Source organism: Brassica oleracea, chromosome C6 (genome assembly GCF_000695525.1).
Source record: "Brassica oleracea var. oleracea cultivar TO1000 chromosome C6, BOL, whole genome shotgun sequence".
Taxonomy (NCBI): domain Eukaryota; kingdom Viridiplantae; phylum Streptophyta; class Magnoliopsida; order Brassicales; family Brassicaceae; genus Brassica; species Brassica oleracea.
In genome coordinates, this window is record NC_027753.1 from 9189598 (window position 1) to 9208575 (window position 18978).

Here is an 18978-nt window from a genome sequence, read left to right on the forward strand (position 1 = left end):
TCCTAACTATTATTCAACCTCTGATAAATCTCTCATCAATGATGTTTCCCTGAGTGAACGTGAACCAAAACACAAAAAGATTGACACTTGTTGTCTGAAAAACATTATCTAGAGATTGTTCTTTGTTGTGTTCCCAAATGTAAAGACACCAAGCAGTCAATATGATTCAAAGCCCTTGTTTTAAGTAGACAAAAGATAGTTACCCTGTGCCGACAGGAACGCCGATACCGACGGTTAAAGCTCTCTCAGAGAAGTTACGGTCGTTGAGGGAAGGAGCTCGGCAGCTGAAGTAACCAGGAGAGTAGATGGGTTCGTGTGAGTGTGCTGCGAGTCCATCGTGGCAATGGTACACCCTCCCGTCCGGTCCTACCCAGGACGTGTCCCCACCTTATCTCCACAGTGGTCGCTTCCAACTTACAACTTACAAATCAACCTCCGGGATGGGGTTTACATGATAACCCTTCAAAGGCGCAGTCACTCTGATCAAAGATCCTACCTTTGCCTTCGCTTCGATCTCCTCTTCCGAAAGATCAGACTTTGCGTTCACCGAATCAGCTGATTTTGTAGCTACGACGCATCGAGCCGTCATCGTGGAAGCTCTTCTTGAGCTGGTGCGTTTGATTCGAGAGTTGGATGTGAGAGATATTGGGACAAAACGCTGTTGGTTAGGTAAAGATACAGGTTGAACCAAATGGAGTTTGGGTCGGTCGGATATTTAAGGTTGGATCTTTGTAATTAAGCTATTTTATGAAGGGTTATATTGTCTTTGACCGCATTTCTCATTTAAAGAAAAATCAAAAAGAAAATATATTATATTATGGGGAGAAAGAAGAATGTTTCAATGAGAGAGGTATATCGAGTTAAAGTCCATGTATAGAAGTTCATTTGTACGTACTTCATCGAAAATTTATTGTAACACTGATACATTAATGAATGATAATAAATTATATTTTGGGACTACTAGTGTAAACATAGTTTGTGTCGGATTAAAGATATTTATATTTCGTGCTAACTCAGACGAGCATTGAGCTTAATAGTAGCTCTGATCAGGGGTGTATGTTTGAAAAATCGAAAGTAAAAATCTGTTTTGGTCGGGTATAAATAATAATTGCAGGGACTGGTTTGCAATAATCGGTAAACAGAAACGGGAACGTTTAAGAAAATCTCATTTTTCCGAATTAGCATTACGCGCCAGTGTCAGTCGTGTAGGATAGCATCATCACCCAAATGAGAGGAGAGGTATAGGAAGATGTTGGTTTTAGTAGCAACGGTCGACTAAGAAAAGAAGAGTTTGAAAAGCAACTTGGTGATAAAGCAAACTACAGCTAAGGAGACAGCTCACGTGACTATTCTTGCAGGACCACACTTTCTATATTTGTTCCAACACCGAAGGAGCATGAGTCGTTTGTCTTGTATCAAACAAGGGCCCTGTTTGATACAGATAGTACAAGGGCAAATAAGAGAATTCGTGGAAGCTGTCAAGGGAACTAGGTTTTGGTCTGAGCTGTTATAAGTAGCAGAAGGATGCAAGATAGGAGGTAACACTTCGAATAGAAACGAGTGGAGGCAGCAAGAAAGTAAAGAGCTTTTATTTCTGTGTAAGCTGAGTGAGAGTTCTTGTATACATCAGAGTAGAGAAAGAAAACAGAGAGAAAGACTTTGTAAGATTCTTTTGATTCGTGTTTTCTTTGTAACTCTTGTAACTCTGGAGTCTAGTGGATTCCGGGACAAAAGATCCCGGCCAGACGTAGTGACCTTAGTTAACAGGCACGAACTGGATAAACGTTGCTGTGTGCTCCTTTTGTGTTCTTGTTAAGTCATGCTTCTTCAAGCTTGACTTACTGTCTTTCTCATCTGTCCGAGAGTGTGCTTGTCTGAACGTTCTCTGAGCTCCATCTTGGTTTGTTTGTGATTGAAGCAGGAGAAAAGGAGTTGCCTTTTGGTTCACGTAATCACGACAAAGTGGTATCAGAGCAAGGTTGTGCTTACCTCGTGGTGTTAAGCAGTCATACTGACTCTTGAACCATGACGACGTCTACAAGAGTGGACCTTGAGAAGTTTGATGGACACGGCGACTACACACTATGGAAGAACAAGCTGCTGGCGCATCTGGATCTTATAGGATTGAGCAAAGTCTTTGAAGAAAAGGAGAGCTCAAAAGGAAAAAGTTCAGATCTGGATGAAGCTGAAGGTGACAGCAAAGAAGCTAAGGAAAAGGAAGAATCTTTGGCTGAAAAACGGAAGAAGGCAAGAGGCACCATCGTCCTCAGTGTCACTGATAGAGTTTTGAGGAAGATCAGGAAGGAAGAGACTGCTGCAGGGATGATCAAAGCCTTGTATAAACTCTATCTAGCTAAAGCCTTACCAAACCGCATCTACCTCAAACAGAGACTCTACAGCTACAGGATGTCAGAAAGCCTATCCACTGAAGCGAATATAGATGACTTTCTGCATCTCATAGCTGATCTTGAAGATGCAGATGTGATGGTGTCTGACGAGGATCAAGCAATCCTTTTACTAATGTCTCTACCTCGACAGTTTGACCAACTAAGAGATACATTGAAGTATGGTTCAAGCCGAACAACACCGACTCTAGATGAAGTTGTTGCTGCTATTTACTCAAAGGACTTGGAGTTTGGAACCAGCTCAAAGAGTTCCAAAAGTCAAAGCCAAGGAGAAGGTCTGTATGTCAGGGACAAAGGAGAGCAAAGAGGAAGAGGTGAACGCAGAGAAAGATCCTCAAAGCAGAACAAAGCTCGGTCCAAATCTAAGAACAAGAAGGTCTGTTGGAACTGTGGAGAGGAAGGTCACTTCAAGAATACCTGTCCAACCAAGAACAAACCGTTCAACAAGAACAAGGACCAAGCCACCACAAGCAGAAATCAAGGAGAGGCAACAATGGTACAGCGAAATCATACTGATGTTGTTGGGCTGTATGTAACAGAAGCTCTATACTCTAAAGATGTAAGTCTTGAAGATGTATGGATCATGGACACTGGTTGCAGCTACCATATGTCTCATAAAAGAGAATGGTTTGAGACTCTGAGTGAAGATGCTGGAGGCTCGGTAAGGATGGGAAACAAAACTACATCAAAGGTCCAAGGAATCGGAAACATCAGGATTAGAAATGAAGATGGCTCCTCAGTACTGCTTACTAGAGTGAGGTACATTCCGGATATGGACAGAAACTTGTTATCTATGGGTACTCTAGAGGAACAAGGATGCAGTTTTGAATCAAATAATGGTACACTGCTGGTGAAACAGAAAGGCATCACTCTACTGACAGGAAAGAGATATGAGAAGCTCTACATTCTACAAGGAAAGTCAGAGAGAGGTCAGCTACTTGCAGTGGAGAAGAGATCAGACGATACAGCACTGTGGCATAGGCGTTTGGGTCACATGAGCCAGAGAAACATGGAGATCTTGGTAAAGAAAGGCATCCTAGACAGGAAGAAGATATCTACACTTGAGATGTGTGAAGATTGCATATATGGCAAAGCAAAACGTGTAAGCTTTGATCTGGCCACTCATGATACAAAAGACAGATTGGACTACATACACTCTGATCTATGGGGAGCTCCATCTGTTCCTTTGTCTCTAGGAAAATGTCAGTATTTCATCTCCTTCATAGATGATTACTCAAGGAAGACGTGGGTCTATTTTCTCAAACGTAAAGATGAGGCATTTGAAACTTTTGTGGAGTGGAACATCATGGTGGAGACTCAGATTGAAAGGAAGGTGAAGGTTCTGCGCACTGACAACGGGTTAGAGTTCTGCAACCATCAGTTTGATGATTACTGTAAGAGCAAAGGAATTGTCAGACATCGAACCTGTTCTTACACGCCGCAACAAAACGGTGTTGCTGAGCGCATGAATCGAACCATCATGGAGAAGGTAAGAAGCATGTTAAGTGACTCAGGCTTGCCAAAGATGTTCTGGGCTGAGGCCACACAGACGACAGTTAATCTGATCAACAAGACTCCCTCATCTGTTCTGAAGTCTGAGATTCCAGACAAGAGATGGAATGGTAAGCAACCAGCATACAGTTATCTGAAGAGGTTTGGCTGCTTGGCTTTTGTACATTCAGATGAAGGGAAGCTCGTACCAAGAGCTAAGAAAGGAGTGCTGTTAGGTTATCCAACCGGAGTAAAAGGGTACAAGGTGTGGTTGATCAACGAGAAGAAATGTGTAATCAGTAGGAACGTTCAGTTTCAAGAGAATGCTGTTTACAAGGACATCATACTGAAGAATAAAGAAGTAATGACAGAGGAATCATCAAGAACATTGTTGGATCTAGACTTGGAAGAAGAAGGAGATTTAAGTTTGGGTGGAGATCTCTCGGAAGAAACTGTATCACAGAGAGATCAATCACCTGTTCGGGTTGTGCCTCAAGAAGTTGAAGAAGACACATCAGGAGAAAGCTCACTTGAATCACCTAAGAGTTATCACTTGGCACGTGATAGGGAGAGAAGGCCAATAAGGGCGCCAAGACATTATGATATTGAAGGATATCTGAGTGAGGAAACCAGTGACGAGGAAGAAGAAGACTTCTTTGCTAAAGCTTTAGTTACTACAGTGGATGGAGACAAGCTGGAAGCCTCATGTTACTTGGAAGCTCGTCAAGATGATGATTGGGAACTCTTGAAAGGAGGTATGAATGAAGAGATGGATTCCTTGGTCAAGAATCACACCTGGACCATCGTCAAGAGACCAAAAGGTCAGAGATTGATCGGTTGCAAATGGATTTACAAGCGTAAGCCTGGAATTCCTGGAGTAGAAAGACCAAGGCACAAGTCAAGACTTGTTGCTAAGGGATATTCCCAAAGAGAGGGGATTGATTACACCGAAATTTTTGCACCAGTAGTTAAACATGTGTCTATAAGGATCTTGTTGGCTACTGTTGTTGAAGAGGACTTTGAGCTTGAACAACTGGATGTAAGACAGCATTTCTCCATGGAGAACTTAATGAGAAGATCTACATGGAAGTGCCAGAAGGTTTTGAGGACCAGTTTGAGGAAGATGAAGTGTGTTTGCTGAATAAGTCTTTGTATGGACTGAAACAGTCCCCAAGGAAATGGAACGAGAAGTTTGATAGCTACATTCAGGAGATTGGGTTTCAGAAGAGTCCATATGAAAACTGTGCTTACACAAAGATGCTTGGAGATGGCTCAATGATATACTTGCTCATTTATGTCGATGACATGTTGGTAGCAGCAAGGGATAAAGCTGTAATCACTGAGCTGAAGCAACAGCTGAGTGTCAAGTTTGACATGAAGGACCTCGGACCAGCTAAGAGGATCCTTGGTATGGAGATCACTCGAGACAGAGCTAAAGGCGTTTTACATCTGTCTCAAGAAGGCTATCTCGGTAAAGTACTAGAGCTGTACAAGATGGAACAGGCAAAGCATGTTGTTACTCCACTGGGAGCTCATCTGAACATGCGCAAGGCAACAGAAGCAGAGTTGAAGGAAAACGAAGAATATATGAAGACTGTTCCATACTGTAACGCTGTTGGAAGTATCATGTATTCCATGATAGGAACCAGGCCAGACTTGGCTTATCCAGTAGGAGTCATCAGCCGGTTTATGAGTAATCCCATCAAGGAACATTGGCTAGGAGTCAAATGGGTTCTAAGGTACATCAAGGGAACTCTAAAGACAAAGCTATGTTACAGAAGGAGTTCTGAATTTGTTGTTAAGGGTTACTGTGACTCGGATCATGCTGGTGATCGAGACAGGAGACGATCTACAAGTGGAATGGTGTTCACATTGGGTGGTAATACTATCTGTTGGAGATCATCATTGCAAAAGGTAGTGGCTCTATCAACCACTGAAGCTGAATACATAGCGTTGAATGAAGCTGGAAAGGAAGCAATCTGGTTAAAAGGTTTGATGAAGAGTTTTGGATATGAGCAGAAAAGCATTGAGATATTTTGTGATTCTTCAAGTGCTATGGCTCTATCCAAGAACAGCGTGTTTCATGAGAAAACGAAACATGTTGCTATCAAGTACCACAAGATCAGAGAAATTACTGCTGCTGGAATTGTGGATGTGGTAAAGATATCAACTCTGAGTAATCCGGCTGATATCTTCACCAAGATCTTACCCGTTAGTAAGTTCAAAGCTGCTTTGGATTTACTGCGTGTCAAGGCTGAGTAATTGGACTCAGGCACCGGGATCGGAATCCAGAAACTAGACTAAACTCATGACTGCTAAACACCTCAGGTATCATCGTTGTTAACTCTTATGTCTGACCTCTTGCTACTAGGTGGAGATTTGTTGGTTTTAGTAGCAACGGTCGACTAAGAAAGAAGAGTTTGAAAAGCAACTTGGTGATAAAGCAAACTACAGCTAAGGAGACAGCTCACGTGACTATCCTTGCAGGACCACATTTTCTATATTTGTTCCAACACCGAAGGAGCATGAGTCGTTTGTCTTGTATCAAACAAGGGCCCTGTTTGATACAGATAGTACAAGGGCAAATAAGAGAATTCGTGGAAGCTGTCAAGGGAACTAGGTTTTGGTCTGAGCTGTTATAAGTAGCAGAAGGATGCAAGATAGAAAACAACACTTTGAAGAGAAAACGAGTGGAGGCAGCAAGAAAGTAAAGAGCTTTTATTTCTGTGTAAGCTGAGTGAGAGTTCTTGTATACATCAGAGTAGAGAAAGAAAACAGAGAGAAAGACTTTGTAAGATTCTTTTGATTCGTGTTTTCTTTGTAACTCTTGTAACTCTGGAGTCTAGTGGATTCCGGGACAAAAGATCCCGGCCAGACGTAGTGACCTTAGTTAACAGGCACGAACTGGATAAACGTTGCTGTGTGCTCCTTTTGTGTTCTTGTTAAGTCATGCTTCTTCAAGCTTGACTTACTGTCTTTCTCATCTGTCCGAGATTGTGCTTGTCTGAACGTTCTCTAAGCTCCATCTTGGTTTGTTTGTGATTGAAGCAGGAGAAAAGGAGTTGCCTTTTGGTTCACGTAATCACTACAGAAGAAGATTGTCAAACCTTAAGAAAGGCTTTAGCCTTTCATCCATACTCAACCAGACTCCATTTCTCATCCAACCCACTTCTCGTTTCTCCTCCGCTGGCCGTGGCCGTGGACGCGGTTCCGGATTCCCCGCCGCTGGAAAGGGACAGTTCGGTATCAATAGTGAACCGGAAATTGCTAAAGAGACGGTTGCTCACGGAGGTGGCTCGTCGGAATCGCAATCCCCCGGAGGTTATGGTCGTCCGATCCAATCTGATCTGAATCCTCCTCCGTTTACCGCCTTTGTCAGATCCAGTTTCACCTTTCGCTCCTGAGCCTTCTCGCCATCCATCGCAGCAGTCACAGCCGCGTTTTCAATAAAGGAAGCAACTTCGCAACCACCAGAGTCTAAAAACATTTCAAATGCTTTAGGAAATGGAGCAGGACAACCTTTTGTGGAAGCTGCTCCACCGCAACTTGAAGAAAACTGCCACATTCGCCGCTCTCAGCCGCCACCGCAGCCCAAGCATGAAACTCCCCGGCCCCAATTGAGTCCGGAGGAAGCTGGAAGAAGATCTAGGAGCCAGCTTTCCCACGGCGAAGCTGAGGGAAGCGGTGGTGTAAGGGGAAGAGGCAGGGGAAGCGTGGAGAGATGATAAGAAAGAAGAGGAAGAGGCTTTGAGTGGAGAGAAGTTTGCTAAGAAGATGGGACCTGAGATTATGAATCAGTTAGCTCTAAGGTTATGAGAGTATCTGCGAAAGGGCTTTGCCTTCTACTGCTCTTGATGCCTTGGTTGATGCTTATGACACTAATCTCATGGTTAAGTTTCTCTCTTTTTTTTTTGCTTCTCTAATATGATTATCTTGAAAAATTTATGCATAGAACGTTGTTTTAGGAATAGTGAGTAAAGAATATGATTATGTCTCTCTCTCTCTCTTGTAGATTGAGTGTGAGCCAGAATATTTGATGCCTGACTTTGGATCGAATCCTGACATTGATGAGAAGCCACCAATGCCTCTTCGTAATTGCCTTGAGAAGGTGAAGCCGTTCATTGTGGCTTTAGAAGGAATCAAGGATCTGTAAGAATGGGAGGTATAAAATGTTCGATCTTTGACTCTTTTGTGTCCATGCAAAATATTGTTCTTATTTCAATTTGTGTCTCTTTTGTGACCTCTTGCTGTTCTCGCTTTTGTTTTGCAGGAAGCAATTGATGAAGCGATGAAGGAAGCACCCCTTATGAAAGACATTGTTGATCACTACAGTGGTCCTGATCGAGTAACTGCCAAGACACAGAACGAGGAGCTCGATAGAATTGCTACAACAGTTCCTCAAAGTGCACCAGATTCTGTGAAACGATTTGCAGATCGTGTTGCTCTTAGTCTTAAGGTTTGATTTATGTAACCAACCCCTCAAGATCTTTCATCTAACATCACTCTCTTTCATCAGATATATCTTAAGAGGTATTGACGTTTCTCTCTTAATCATGGGCAATGCAGAGTAATCTTGGATGGGGATATGACAAGAAGTACCAGTTCATGGACAAGCTCGTTTTAGAAGCTTCACAGAGCTACAAATAGCATTTCAAACCCTTTTTTAAAAAAAGCTTCATTGCCGCCTTGAGATTAGATCGAATTCTTGATGGTACCACTTCTACATAACAAAGACTCAAGAATTGGAGGTTTAGCATTTTTCTTCCATACCTTTTCAGGGTTTCCGTAATAACGGCAAATATTCTTTGTTACATTGTATCTCAAAGAGACTATGCGTTGTCCTTTTTTTCTGTAATGGGTTTCAAGGTTTAAGCATGTCCTTGGATCTGCTTCTTGACTCTTTTAGCGTTCCTGTGCCTAATGCATGCGTTAAAAACCTAACACTCTTGACAGAAAACGAGCACGTATGATCGATAGCTGCAACTAATAATCTAAAATGTCAATCTCTCCAGTCTTAACAGGAGACAAGCGTTGCTTGTTCCGACTTCTACTTCCACATATTGTTTTATGGTTGCCGGATATAGTATTAGCAATTAGCTTATAAATATTTTGGATGATATTGTCAACGTCTCAAAGAGAGTTATTCAACTTTCTACAGTTGTGAGCTGGTCTCCTTGACCTGAAAGAGATAACGGTTACATTCACTAACAGCATTGAAATTTCTTCTGCAATTTCTTGTATTGTTTAAAAATAAAGACCATGAGTGTTTCGTAAGCTTACATACTCATAAAGTCAACGAATATTGAGTTACATATATGTGTTTATATAAAAGGACATTTAATTATGTTTGTATCACTACTATCCAACAAAAGACAAAATTTTCAAGAATCGTTCCGTGACTGAGTGTTTTTGCTTAGTTATGTTATGCTGTTTCCTCGGCCGCAAGAAGAAAAAGCCTTCGTCGTCGTCGTCTTCTCAGTCGCCGGGAGATGTGAAAAAGGGTAAGACGGGAAAGAAGGATGGAGGACTTCGTGTGATGTCGTCAGGTACAAAGACTACCACAAGCAGGGCATTTAGCCGCGGCAAAGGCTGTCTTTGTGGTGACGGTGGCGGTTGTGGAGGTTGCGGCGGTTGTGGCGGTTAAAGTGATTCGTTGTTGTGGTGACGGTGGCGGTTGTGGTGGTTAAAGTGATTCGTTGTTGTGTATATATATATATTGTAATGGTTTATTGTTCGTGTCATCGTAATGTTTGTTTACGTACGCAAGGTTTTTGTGTTACGTGTGATCATCTCTTGTTAGACCTGTAAAACAAATCATGTGAATTTTAAAATTTCAAATGTTAATTAACTCTCTTTTTCCTTATTAGCCGATTGTAAACGTTCACTATATCAAACATTTCATCAATATTTTGTGAATAACATGCACGAAATTATAGAAATTTACTTACAATCAAAGACTGTTATTTTTTTATATAACAAGGATATAACATGTTACATAAAATTCGTTTTAAGGGAATTTTTTCTATACGACAAGAAGTTATTAGTGAAACTTCTATTATTGTATGTATATATACATACTAAAAAGCCACGTATACTTTATTTTGCCAAAAATATAAATTTCATATAAATATGAGAAAGATATATGTACAAAATGAAACCCATATGAGAAGAAGACTTCATATTCTGTTCTGCCCAAATGCTGTAGAAAGTGTTGGAATTGTGTGAGCTCATGTCTAACTTTATATTATCCGATTAATATGATATTGTCTATTTTGGGCCTAATTAGCTGGCCCGCATGAATTTACTTTTGGGCTTCTTCCCAAAAGGTCTCGTACTAATTAGAGTTGGACATCTCTTTATATATTAGACACTCCTTGTCTAATTCTCCAATGTGGGACTTAGTTTGATATCTTATATTCTCCCCCTCAAACTAAGAACCATATTCATCTTGTGTCCCACAACTGAGTTTCAGGATCTTTTGACTTGATCTCTGCCATATACCTCCCATTCCTAACTCGATGGGTCATGTTCATATTCGAAGGGTATTTTGGTTTTTTTGCAGATTTCTCGTCAACCTGGCTCTGATACCAATTGTTTGAATTATGTGAGCCCATGTCCAACTATATATTATCCGATTAGTATGATATTGTCCACTTTGGACCTAATTGGCTGGTCCGTATAGATTTACTTTTGGATTTTTTCCCAAAAAGTCTCGTACTAATTAGAGTTGGACATCTCTTTATATATTAGACACTCCTTGTCTATTTCTCCAGTGTGAGACTTAGTTTTGATATCTCACGGATAGATGCATGAGCAACAACTCTTTTGAGAATCAATGGGGTAGTGGAGTCTTTGAGCGATAACCATTCAATAAAAGATGTCTAATGAAGCATGAGTGTGTAACGACCCGATTATCGGTCCAGTCATTTCGGCCCAGCAAAGCCAAGTAGGTTTGCAGGAAGGCCTTGGTGAGTCACATATATAAACCATTATTACCATTATTTTAATCTCCAAAACCCTAAGCCTTGTGACCTTGTAGAATCTGAGCCGTCGTCGAGATCTGAGACCGTGCCGCCGCAACCACCATCGACCGAAAGTAGATCCGTCGTCGAACCGCCGCAAAACACCGAAGGTATAGCAGAACCACCTTTTCCGATTTGAGTTTTGTGTAGGCGATTAGTAAATCGATCATAACTCATTAACCGTTTGTAATTTCGTGATTCTAAGACCACCATCGTGTTCGTGACGCCGAGACGAGTCCGGAGCCGGATGATCAGCCTCAGAACCACCGCGACGCGTCGTCAAGCGCGGCTTTTCTCCCGCGTCGTTCCGCGCGTGTGGCACACGCGCCGCCGCCGTCCTCCACACGTTACGCGCGTGGATCTCACGCGCCACCAGCACCCGCCGTTGTCCGTTGCCGCCGTTGATTCCGGTAAGCCGCCATCCTTTTTCCGCCGCCGGTGACTCGGCCGGCGACTCGGCAACTCGACCGAGTTGACTCGGCGAGTCAACTCGGATCCGGTCAACCGGTTGGGTTAATCGATTTCGGTTCGGTTTAGGTTAACCGGTTATTTATTAAATCGATTTCTGGTTTAAATTAATTAAATTGGTTAAATTAAACTGGTAGTTAAAATTGATTTAAATTCGGTTATGGAAAACCGATTTGGTTCAATTCTATTTCAATTTGGTCAAGGGTTGACCGGCTTGGGTCAGAGTTGACCGGGTTGACCTTTGACCAGCGGGTTGACTTTTGACCAGATCGCCGGTTATCCGTTTTTAACCGTTCGAAGGGCGTTCTGACTCGATTTTTCGCCCTGATTTCAGATTTGGAGTCTGTTTGAGCAGTTGGAGTTCATAGCTATTACTTTTCCACGTTGCTAAGGTGAGGGTCTTTTCTCGAGCTTCTCTTACACGGCTTAGTACCACGAATAAGTATAATTTATTTCTAATGTGTTTCCGTTTCCGTGAAATTGAGTCTGTCATTGCTTGTTTAGTTTTTAGGTTCTTTGCTTAAACTGGAACTAGGATTATAGATGGTTCAACAATACTTGTTCATTAATAATTGATAATATATATATATATATATATAGTATATTGATGTGATTTGGATGAAAGCCTACCATGGGTGTATCGGTTGGAGACAGTACATTGGGTGTGGTGTTTGCCGCGGCACAACGTAGTCGACCTGTTGTGCCAAGGCGTGGAGGTCGATAAATCGTCTACGAGCGTGTGTTACCGAGCACATATTCGGTGGTGTTTTTGGCCTGTTAGTGGGCAGTTTGTTTGATCTCTGGGTACTTTAGGTACCGTGTTTGCAACGTGTTAGGTTTAAATTATATTTATTCGGAGTATTCTGTCCGGGTCCATTGACTTCGGGTTTAGTATCCCATACCTCACTGAGTGACTCCTTTGTTACTCACCCCCTCATTTACCCCCTTGCAGGTGAGGCTGATGAGTAGGAGATTGATCGGACAGCTGGTGCTTTTAGGCGTTTTCCTTTATTTTATTTCTCGGACTTATATCTATTATTTTGACGATTATTTCAGTTATTTCGACTATGGGATTTATGAATTTATTTCGTTATTTATATGAAAGTCGACTTTCAGACCTTTTTACGGATTTAAGATATAAGTTGTTGATTAGCAGCACGCCGGTCTCGAGTGTTGATGAGACGGGTGTTACAATTTGGTATCAGAGCGGGGTTGTGTCTCGGCCCTGTCCCGGGACGCCGGTTAGGGGACCTGATTTTTGTAAAGATTTTTAAAGTTTTCAACGGTTTTCAAAACTTAGAAACACCTTTCTGTTCGGTTATTTTTCAGCAATCGTTAATGTTCTGATTTAACAGAAATTAATTGTTTCGTCCATTCTTTTTCCAGATGCCGCCAAAAAGAAGAACTAAGCGTACTTGCACCGTCAGGGTCAGAGCTGATGCTCGTGAAGTTGTGGATGATCAGCGTGCTACAGGAGGTGTTCAGGCAGAGGGTGTGCAGCCTGCAGCCCCACCATTTGATCAGGCTGCACTCATGCAGATGGTTCAGCAGGCAGCTACCCAGGCTGCCCAGGCTGCTATTCAGCAGGTTACGCATGAAGCTGCTCATGTAGCTGCACAAGAAGCCGCCCGTGTAGCAGCACAAGAGGTTGCCCGTCAGTTGGCTGCTGGTCAGCTGATTCCACCGCAGCAGATTCCACCGCAGCAGATTCCACCTCAGGTTTCTGTGCAGGGGGTTCAAGGACAGCAGCTTCCTCAGGGTTTACAACAACCACCACTACCACCACCTCCACCCTTACCGGTTTACCGTGTTTATGATGAGAAGTTTTACAGACTTACGACTCAGATGCGGAACATGGATATGGAGCATTTTGGGGGAACAGGGGATGCTACAGTTGCATATGATTGGAAGCTTGGTCTGCAACGGAAATTGGAGATTATTGAGTGTCCACCAGAGGTTTCACTTAGGTTGGCTATGCAGTACCTGAGTGGAGATGCACTTGTGTGCTGGGAGGGAGTACGATTGGGCCATCGTGGGCCTGATCCGCTTACCTTTGCAAATTTTATTCGAGAGTTTGATAGGAAGTACTTTCCAAAGAAGCTATGGATAAGAAGAAGAGTGACTTCGAGCATGTGAGCCAGGGTGGCATGACAATCAGGGAGTATGAAGTTGAGTTCAACCGACTTCGCAGGTTTGCAAGAGCCGGTATTACTGAGGAAGACCTGATTAGGAAGTTTTTGGGTGGGATGCGAGTCAAAATTCGCAATAGATGTCGTGTTGTCGCTTACCACAGATTGGGGGATTTGGTGGAGAAAGCTGCTGAGCAGGAAGCAGGTTTGGCAGAGGAGCAGAAACTCGCCAAATCATCTCAGACTAAGTCTGGAAAGACTGATGAGTCTCAGAGGAGGACCAGGGACCAGTCGGAAGCACCGTATTGTGCTCGATGTCGTCGTCATCACAGCGGAGAATGTCTCAAGTGTTTTACTTGCGGAAGGTGGGGACATTTGTCAACGCATTGTCGGGTGAAACCAGCGGATGCGACTTTGGCCAGTCAGATTGCAGCACCTACAGCGGCAATCAGGATTTGCTACAATTGTTATGAGCCCGGTCATATTTCCAGAGATTACCCAAAGAAGGGGCAACCAACGCTCCCACCAGCTAAGCGTCAAGCTGTCGCTCCCCGTGTGTATGCCCTAGGAGAGGCCAATGGAGCTGAGCCGACAGCCGGTATGTATCTATGCCACACAAATTTCTTTTGAATGCTATTGTAGTTGTGATTACTATGTATAGTTAAAAAAATTATGTGTAGGATTGGTTTCTGTTGGAGGTGAGGTATCTCACACTCTTTTCGATACCGGAGCTTCTCACAGCTTCGTGAGTTCACGACTAGTCAAGTCTTGGCCTTTTCAGGGTGTCTTTGAGCCAAAGACCAAGCAGATCTGGACAGCCGACACCGAGAGAATTGGAGCCACTGGCGTGCATCGAGATGTACCTGTCTTACTTGGAGGGTTCGTTTTTACCGGAGATCTAGCAGAGATGGAGTTGGATTACTATGATGTTATACTTGGGATGGATTGGCTGTCACGGCACCGAGTGGTGTTAGATTGCCCGAAGGCAAGGTTTCATATCCCTAGAGAAGAGGGGAAGATCACATTCCAGTGTGTTCAAGCTCACCGGGGAATTTCTATTGTCTCCATGACGCATGCCGAGGATTTATTGGAGAGAGGAGCATAAGGGTTTCTGGCGACTATTTCGATGGTTAAGAACGATGGACATCACGAGTTACAGGACATTCTGGTGGTTGAGGAGTTCGAGGATATATTTGAGGCCTTAAAGGGGCCACCACCAGCAAGAGGAGATGCTCTCACTATTGAGTTGGAACCAGGGACAGCGCCGGTTTCACGGGCCCCGTACCGACTAGCGCCAGCAGAGATGGCCGAACTAAAAAAAACAATTGGAGGAGCTATTGGGTAAGGGTTTCATCAGACCGAGTACTTCACCGTGGGGAGCACCAGTACTGTTTGTGAAGAAGAAAGATGGGAGTTTCAGGCTTTGCATTGATTACAGAGGTCTAAACAAGGTGACCATCAAGAATAAGTATCCACTTCCGCGTATTGATGAGTTGTTGGATCAGCTACAAGGAGCTTCATGGTTTTCTAAGATTGACTTGGCATCAGGTTATCACCAGATTGCGATAGCTGGGGAGGATGTACGGAAGACGGCTTTCCGTACACGTTATGGACATTACGAGTTTGTGGTGATGCCATTTGGGTTGACAAATTCACCTGCAGCGTTCATGAAACTTATGAATGATATTTTTCACGAGTACTTAGATAAGTGCGTGATCGTCTTCATTGACGATATTCTGATTTATTCTCGGAGTAGGGAAGAGCATGCTGAACATTTACGGATTATGTTGGAGAAGCTCAGAGAGCATCAGCTGTTTGCCAAGCTGAGTAAGTGTAGCTTCTGGCAGAGAAAGATTGGATTTTTGGGCCATGTGGTTTCTGAGGCAGGAGTTGCTGTAGATCCAGAGAAGATTATTGCAATTATAGAGTGGCCGACACCTAAGAATGCTACAGAGATCCGCAGTTTTTTAGGTTTAGCAGGTTATTACAGGAAATTCGTCAAGGGATTTGCTAGTATCGCCAAACCGATGACTCAGTTGACAGGCAAAGATGTTAAGTTTGTGTGGACAGATGAGTGCTCGAAGAGTCTCACAGAATTGAAGCGACAACTCACGGACACACCAGTTTTGGTACTACCGAGGCCAGGGATACCATATGAGGTTTACACAGATGCGTCAGGTACTGGTTTGGGTTGTGTATTGATGCAGGATGGTCATGTTATTGCTTATGCATCACGTCAGTTGAGGCCTCATGAGGTCAACTACCCCACCCATGATTTGGAGTTAGCAGCAGTTGTTTTTGCGCTAAAAATATGGAGGTCATATCTATATGGAGAGAAAGTTCAGATCCTCACAGATCACCAGAGTCTTAAGTATATTTTTACTCAAGCGGACCTGAATTTGAGACAGCGTAGATGGATGGAATTGTTAGCAGATTACAACTTGGATATTACCTATCATCCAGGTAAGGCCAACCATGTGGCAGACGCCTTGAGTAGATGCAGGAGTGATATTTCAGAAACCAAGGAGGTTCATGAGCTGATTGGAACAATTGCTAGTCTCAGATTGTGTGCAATCACTTCAGATGGGGAGGCAACTGGTCTTGATGCTTTGGAACTAGCAGACTTATGATGGAGGATACGCAGAGTTCATGATGATGATGAGGCTTTGGTTAAGCAGATTGAGATCGAGAGTATTGGATATCATACAGCTTCGAGCGGGATGTACATGTACCGGAACCGAGTTTGTGTGTCAGATGATAAACTGCTACGGAAGGAAATTTTACAGCAAGCACAGAACTCACGTTTTTCTATCCACCCAGGGAATACCAAGATGTACAGAGATTTGAAGCGTTATTACAATTGGACTGGTATGAAGAAAGATGTTGCTACATTTGTATCACAGTGCCAGACATGTCAGATGGTTAAGGCTGAACATCAAGTGCCTAGCGGATTATTGCAGAACCTACCATTGCCAGAGTGGAAATGAGACATGGTGACTATGGATTTTGTGACTGGACTCCCGATAACCTTTGGTGGGAAGAATGCTATTTGGGTGATTGTAGATAGACTAACCAAGTCTGCACATTTCATAGCAATTAAGAAAAAAGATGGAGCTGATCAGTTGGCACATATTTACCTTAGAGAGATTGTGAGGTTGCATGGAGTTCCTGTCAGCATTGTTTCAGACCGAGATACAAAGTTTACGTCTGCTTTTTGGAGGGCCTTCCAGAAGGCGTTTGGGACAAAAATCCATATGAGTACAGCTTATCACCCGCAGACAGATGGACAATCAGAGATGACTATTCAGACTTTGGAAGATATGCTCAGGGCTTGTGTTTTGGATTGGGAAGGAAACTGGGGAAAATATCTACTTCTAGCGGAGTTTGCATACAACAACAACTATCATTCGAGTATTGAAATGGCACCATATGAGGCACTTTATGGTAGGCCTTGTCGTACACCACTTTGCTGGACAGAAGTGGGTGAGCGACGTGACTTAGAACCTGCAATGGTTCAGGAGACAATAAAGCAAGTGGAGATGCTCAAGTCTCGGCTTAAAGAAGCTCATGATCGACAGAAGAGTTATGCAGATAAGCGCCGTAAGGATTTAGAATTTCAGGTGGGTGACCTGGTATATCTAAAAATGAGGACATTTCAAGGAGGATCTAAGACTCGAAAGCTAAAAAAGCTTAAACCGAGATTTATGGGCCCGTACCCTATCTTGGAGCGGATAGGAGCAGTTGCTTACAGATTGGGGTTATCAGCAGAGTTGTCAGACTTTCATGATGTGTTCCATGTATCCGTTTTGAGGAAAGTTGTGAGAGAGCCAGAGCTCATTCTACAGCAGCCACCAAGTGACATTGGTAAAAATTTGTCTGCACTTTGTCAACCAGTACAGATTTTGGATCGGCAAATGAAAGCGGTTCAGGGGATGATGACTAGTTTGGTCAGAGTCCGTTGGGAGAGAGACGGGATTCAGGATGAGATCTGAGAGACTGAAACTCAGATGAGGATCGATTATCCAGGGCTTTTTGAGGATGATATTGGACAGTCGGTTCAGGAGCCGAATTCGGGGTCGAATTCCTTATTGGTGGGGGAGAATTGTAACGACCTGATTATCGGTCCAGTCATTTGGGCCCAACAAAGCCCAGTAGGTTTGCATGAAGCCCTTGGTGAGTCCCATATATAAACCATTATTGCCATTATTTTAATCTCCAAAACCCTAAGCCTTGTGACCTTGTAGAATCTGAGCCGTCGTCGAGATCTGAGACCGTGCCGCCGCAACCACCGTCGACCGAAAGTAGATCCGTCGTCGAACCGCCGCAAAACACCGAAGGTATAGCATAACCACCTTTTCCGATTTGAGTTTTGTGTAGGCGATTAGTAAATCGATCATAACTCATTAACCGTTTGTAATTTCGTGATTCTAAGACCACCATCGTGTTCGTGACGCCGAGACGAGTCCGGAGCCGGATGATCAGCCTCAGAACCACCGCGACAGATCAGCCTCAGAACCGCCGCGACGCGCCGTCAAGCGCGGCTTTTCTCCTGCGTCGTTCCGCGCGTGTGGCACACGCGCCGCCGCCGTCCTCCACACGTTCCGCGCGTGGATCTCACGCGCCACCAGCACCCGCCATTGTCTGTCGCCGCCGTTGATTCCGGTAAACCGCCGTCCTTTTTCCGCTGCCGGTGACTCGGCCGGCGACTCGGCAACTCGACCGAGTCGACTCGGCGAGTCAACTCGGATCCGGTCAACCGGTTGGGTTAATCGATTTCGGTTCGGTTTAGGGTAACCGGTTATTTATTAAATCGATTTCTGGTTTCAATTAATTAAATTGGTTAAGTTAAACCAGTAGTTAAAATTGATTTAAATTCGGTTATGGAAAACCGATTTGGTTCAATTCTATTTCAATTTGGTCAAGGGTTGACCGGCTTGGGTCAGAGTTGACCGGGTTGACCTTTGACCAGCGGGTTGACTTTTGACCAGATCGCCGGTTATCCGTTTTTAACCGTTCGAAGGGCGTTCTGACTCGATTGTTCGCCCTGATTTCAGATTTAGAGTCTGTTTGAGCAGTTGGAGTTCATAGCTATTACTTTTCCACGTTGCTAAGGTGAGGGTCTTTTCTCGAGCTTCTCTTACACGGCTTAGTACCACGAATAAGTATAATTTATTTCTAATGTGTTTCCGTCTGCGTGAAATTGAGTCTGTCATTGCTTGTTTAGTTTGTAGGTTCTTTGCTTAAACTGGAACTAGGGTTATAGATGGTTCAACAATACTTGTTCATTTATAATTGATAATATATATATATATATATATATATATAGTATATTGATGTGATTTGGATGAAAGCCGACCATGGGTGTATCGGCTGGAGACAGTACATTGGGTGTGGTGTTTTCCGCGGCACAGCGTAGTCGACCTGTTGTGCCAAGGCGTGGAGGTCGATAAATCGTCTACGGGC

The 18978-nt window shown here is 43.5% G+C and overlaps 1 pseudogene; it reads left to right on the forward strand.

Annotated features, from left to right (window-relative positions):
• The first annotated feature begins 6204 nt into the window (after positions 1-6204).
• LOC106297418 lies at positions 6205-8851 on the forward strand (annotated as a pseudogene).
• Positions 8852-18978: the final 10127 nt, after the last annotated feature.